Source organism: Schistocerca piceifrons, chromosome 2 (genome assembly GCF_021461385.2).
Source record: "Schistocerca piceifrons isolate TAMUIC-IGC-003096 chromosome 2, iqSchPice1.1, whole genome shotgun sequence".
NCBI classification, from domain to species: domain Eukaryota; kingdom Metazoa; phylum Arthropoda; class Insecta; order Orthoptera; family Acrididae; genus Schistocerca; species Schistocerca piceifrons.
This window is the reverse complement of record NC_060139.1, coordinates 1,037,930,240-1,037,935,952: the sequence shown is the minus strand read 5'-3', so window position 1 is coordinate 1,037,935,952 and position 5,713 is coordinate 1,037,930,240. Positions and strand designations below refer to the sequence as shown.

Below are 5,713 nucleotides of genomic sequence, written 5' to 3'. Positions count from 1 at the left end.
AACGGGAAGCGCATTGTCGTTTACAATACTCAGAATAAATCTCGTTCAGCTGCCGTACTGGATACGAAAGGGGAACGAAAATGGATCTGAGTCGTTCAAGTAAATACAGTGATTAACAACATTAAAACAATATAAACTTCTTGATAACTTACCAATCACTGTAGTGTGCACGGTAGTTCGTCATACGTGTGCAGAAGAGTGTCCCTTTTTAGTGATATGAGAATTATTGTGCAAATGCCGTACACACAGTGCAATCAAAAGTATGAAACACCAACACAAATAGAAAGATAATTATGGCAAAGGATAGATGCCACTTAGGTCAGATGTCAATAGAAATGGTTCAAATGGCTCTGAGCACTATGGGACTCAACTGCTGAGGTTATTAGTCCCCTAGAACTTAGAACTAGTTAAACCTAACTAACCTAAGGACATCACAAACATCCATGCCCGAGGCAGGATTCGAACCTGCGACCGTAGCGGTCTTGCGGTTCCAGACTGCAGCGCCTTTAACCGCATGGCCACTTCGGCCGGCTAGATGTCAATAGAGTCATCACTATTAAAAAAGAAATAATTGTAGACAGGTGTATTGAGAAGGGCGGAAAGAACAGAAAAGATATGTTTTCTTCAGTACAGGTAATATTTAATATCACGACAGTTTTTCTTCTGCGATGTAAAAAGATTGAGTAATTATCACTCGCACACTCAGATTACACTTTTGTATAAAAACTGAAAAAAGTGCGAATCAGATGCTAATACACATGAAGCACACAACGTATACACTGTATTTGTAGAGAACTAAAATGACAAATATAAACACAATTGTTTTTTGTAAGAAGGTGGTCTTTGCCAGATTTTAACCACTCATCAGAGAAACACAATATTACATTCAGAACTATGGCTTTATGTACCTTTGAGCTACTATAACGATATAATATCGTTCTCACTATTTACATTGTACTTCTTTGGAGGTATTAGTCTCACATACATTATTTTGATAACATAATTAATATGGATTTTGCAACTTTATTCCCACTTCGTTTGTTCAAAAACGAATATCATTGTAAATTGTATTGAAACCAATTAGATTTTAGTATCTATCAAGACTTTCCCATTGTTATTTTCAGAATGTAAGTATACATCTGTACACATATTCATGAAGTAAATGGTAAAAATATAACTGTCAACAAATTAAGAACTACAGTTTTCAAAGTATTTTATTCTCATTTCAGTTTATTTGCTTTTAATTTGCTTGTCAACTCTGTGTCAACAAAAGGCGTACGAGCTGGTTGCTGTGTATTAACGATTATGTAAAAGAAGTAACTGAGACAAAGGTTTTGAATGCTGCACATTTCAAGAAGTTTAAAATTTTTTGTCTAAAATAAAACTGCAATTTGTTGGCATTTGTTTGGTATTTTTCAGCTTCAAAACAGCTTAAAAGGTACTTTTTGAAGTTTGTTTTCCTTAACTTTCAAGGGAAGGAACCTTTGGTCTTCTTTCTCTTCTACGGAACTTCCCCCACCCACAAAACTTCATTAATCCGTCCCTGATTTTCTCAGATAATAATTTGTATCCACTATCATGTGAATAATATTGCACTTCCTTTTCTACTGAACTGGATACTAGTTTCAACTGTGGGAATTCCTTTTTCGCGTTCGAATATTGCTGCAAAAGTAATTTCCATTGCAGATAGAATGGTTATTTTGTTCGTCTTTTATGAAAATATCCTGAATTCAGGTAAATATAAACACTGAAATAAGTGGGTCTGTCATAGCGTTAACTTCAAGTTCCGACAGTGTCACTGTACAGCACTACTCAAACGCTGATTACAACCAATGCAGTTCCGAAAATATGTAAATGACAAATAGAAATAGTGTTTTAATTCATTTACACAGAAACAAAGTTTGACCAAACGCAAACCAGACGCACAGGAAGGACAGAAACTCATTCAATAATACTGGTAAACACAGAAGCTTAATAGTAAGTAATACGTTTTTCACCCATTTTATTACAGTTGTCTGTTTTGAGAGCCTTTGAATGATGATATTCAACTAAGACCGATGCGCACGAAACGCTGGTGCATACATTCAGCAAGGAGGTGCTCTCTCTGCAGACCTCGTGGCGCAACGGTAGCGCGTCTGACTCCAGATCAGAAGGTTGCGTGTTCAAATCACGTCGGGGTCAAATATTTTAACTAATTGAATTTACTGTTGTCTAAGTTCAGAAAGTGCATTTTTCATGATGCTGTCTTAACTTTCAGCCAAATGTCTGTAGTACAAAATTTGGAAACAATAGCCATTCTGTTCCTACACAGTGCTAAAATTCAATAGAATGCAGGTGTTTTCCGTATTTAGAAGAATTACAACGAAAGAGACGCTATTTATTAAACTAACCAACTCTCATAAGGTAGCTAAAAGACGTTATAGCTTGTCAGGCAAGGATTTATGATGTCACAAATAATGAAAGCCTACTTACAACCAAGAGTTAAAATTCTTGAAAAAGGCTGAAATGCGACCAGTCATCGCATAGTGAAAAAGATGAAAGTCATATATCGTTTTCTAGCAGAAATCATTTCAATCAATTACGTGCAGTTAACTGAAATGTAGCGTCGAAGGAAACCGGCCGGACGATATCGTTAACTTTACCGCCACATCCTGTAGGAATATGTTTACGCCATATAGGAAACACTGCTCTATGGACATCATTAACTGGTGTAAAAATGTAATGGACTCGCAACTAAAAACTTAGAGTATATGAAAAAGAAAACGCCACGAGGTCAATTACAAACGCTGGTAGTATGACTAATACGAGAGGTACATATCGTGTGGCCCTGTGGCGCAACGGATAACGCGTCTGACTACGGATCAGAAGATTCCAGGTTCGAATCCTGGCAGGGTCGATAATTTTTATAGTATGATAAGTCATTCGATGCCAACTTTACGAAATGTTTCTGCATCAGAGTTAGTAGTAATAATGCTGAGCTGGTATGTGTGCAGCATATCTGCAAATCAGTAGCCACCGGGAACCAGTAACAAAGTAGGAGGCGGTTTTTCGGAAGAGAAGTCGGTGAAGTGCATATCCATAGTACAATACCGCGAACACGCCTTCAAGGAAGATTCGCCAATAATACAGCGCAGAGAAAACATTCCGGATAGCGAACACCATCGATTTCTATTTCGTTGCTTAGAAGCAGTTCCGTCCCTGTCTGGCAAACATCTGCGCTCCTGCGGCTATTAAAATAGCTAAAAGTGACCAATACGTGGTGCCATTACAAGAAGTCAACCAATCTGACAGGTGACAGCCAAGCATCCCACCTTAAGCAGGAAAGCAAGACAACAGTGTAAGATGCACTACACAGGCAGACATTTCAAATTAAGCGCACACGTATTTTAACAAATCTACTCCGAGAAGTGGCCATTGCAAACGATGCTAGGACCAGTATTCTCGATAAAGTGGCTGAATGATGTATTACGGTGCGTCTCAAAACTAAGGTGGTCCGTGGCAGAACAACCAACTCCGTACTCGCTTACCGAGACAGCTTACGCAACAGACACGCAAACCGCTTGCAATCCACTCGGATGATTTCACCAAGGCTTTTGACAAAGTAAACGACAAATACATTACGACAAGAAGAGCATTGTGGAATCTGTTTTTTAGCTCTGAGTTTATTGGCACAACCACTAATTTTTATCCAACTCTGTATCACGGATAGAACTTTCAGTGAAAAAAACTACACGCTATCTATATAGAAAATGCAGTCACACAATAGAGGTGGATTTAAAATCCACAGAGGAACATCCCAGAATGAGAAGGCCCGACCAGCTGGCATTTGCGTGGCACCGAGATTTGCGACCAAGTGGCAAGAACAATGGACTACGTCGTAAATCATTCGGGGGCACAACCTACTATCCCGACACACTGTTATGTGCAGATCGTAATTTGTCAAAATCAGATCTGTACATGAATTTTTTTCTGTCTCATGTGCATAGTATGAACATCAGTTCAGCGCCATTCTGAATATGGCAGCCGAAGATCTAAACCACCTTTTGTTCTCTTGTAACAAGTATGAATTTGCGAGATAAATGTATACAGAATTTGAGGTCACTACCTATCCAGTTCCTACAGAACATAATTTCTCTTTTCAGTTAAAAAAAAAAGTGCAAATTCTTGGAGTAATCACTGAATTCGTATCGAAAAGTAACATCAGTATTTAAATTTTAGTGTGAATTAATTTATAACTATAATCCTTGGGAAATGCTATCCTGCACCGTTTTATGTCTCACATAATTTGTGTATTAGTAGGTGTTTATGCCTGTTGAGCATTCTAGCTGGTTCATTGAAAGATCTGCTCTTTTAAACATTTAGTACAACTGATTTTTCACAAAAGATGGTAATTGTAATGCGCAGCTATCAATAATCAGATAAGATAATTATAAGGCTTTACTGACCACATATCAATAACAAATAATGAAACAATGATGCTTTGCGTCATTGCCTTAAATTCTGTTTCAGAAACTGGCAATCATTTGCAGACTATCTGCTGTGTTTACGCCACAGCAGACATCGACGCCATTTTCCCGTCATCAAACGATATGACTGAGCACCGAGAGAGAGGAGTCAGCTTGTAGAAGACAGTACTAATTTCCCTGTGGACGCCAGTATATACAAAACTGACCTACATTTGTACCAAATGAACAATCAACTGAATTTCTTGGCATCTATAAAAAAAAATAAAAAAACTGCTAAAAAACGTACGACTGGCGGAGAAAGGGAGCAGTAGGCAACGATTAATTGAAGTCCCTTTCCGTATCTTTGTGACTGTGTTTTTTACTACAACAATTTCTCATATTAATCAACATAAAACTGTACATATCTTCTGTCCTTTATTTCTTTGAAACGTTAGTGAGTCATTTCGTGATCGTATATATGAAAATGAAACGAAAACTTGTGTCAATTGATTGTTGTCACTTGCGTTGTAGTATTATCTCAAAGTCATTTCTGAGTTTTCTGTTTGTCCCTTTGGAACCTCGACGAAGTAGGGGAAAATATTAATTTTTACGAGCGACAGATAGACAGTTGACGAGCAGTTCTGAAGACAGGGTTCGGACGACTGGAGACGCTAGGTCGTGTGGAAATCGGACAACGTTTTATCTAATTGTGAAGAGAAGAACATTTTCGTCAATGTCGTGTAGAGGAGACAGAAGCAATAATCTCGACACTGAGAACGTCATTGTTTTCGAGGAAAGGCGAATCGGACGTGGGAAGTTGTAGAAGCCGACTCTTGCATTGCTATTACTACTGTTTGTTGTATTCCAAGAGGAAGAATTGCCGACGCCGAGGAGGATGTGCAAGACTGGAAGGTAACAGGAGAAGAAAGATCAAAGTCACGCGAGGATATTTTAGAAGATTCATCGCTGGAGTTTACTGGAAAAATAAAATAAAGAGGCGTCGAACTTTGCAGAATCTGCAGCAGTCATGCTACGAGAGCACTATCCCAGGAAAGTCCACTGGACCTGACGGGATACCAATTCGATTCTACACAGAGTACGCGAAAGAACTTGCCCCCCTTCTAACAGCCGTGTACCGCAAGTCTCTAGAGGAACGGAGGGTTCCACATGATTGGAAAAGAGCACAGATAGTCCCAGTCGTCGAGCAGATGCGCAAAACTATAGACCTATATCTCTGACGTCGATCTCTTGTGGAATTTTAGAACATG

General features: G+C 38.7%; 2 non-coding genes across 2 annotated transcripts; both read left to right on the top strand.

Moving 5' to 3' along the window:
- The first annotated feature begins 2,109 nt into the window (after positions 1-2,109).
- Positions 2,110-2,181, top strand: Trnaw-cca. The gene has a single exon. It is a non-coding gene; the product is annotated as a tRNA-Trp (tRNA).
- A 642-nt stretch (positions 2,182-2,823) lies between these two features.
- On the top strand, positions 2,824-2,896 carry Trnar-acg. Its single transcript has one exon. It is a non-coding gene; the product is annotated as a tRNA-Arg (tRNA).
- Positions 2,897-5,713: the final 2,817 nt, after the last annotated feature.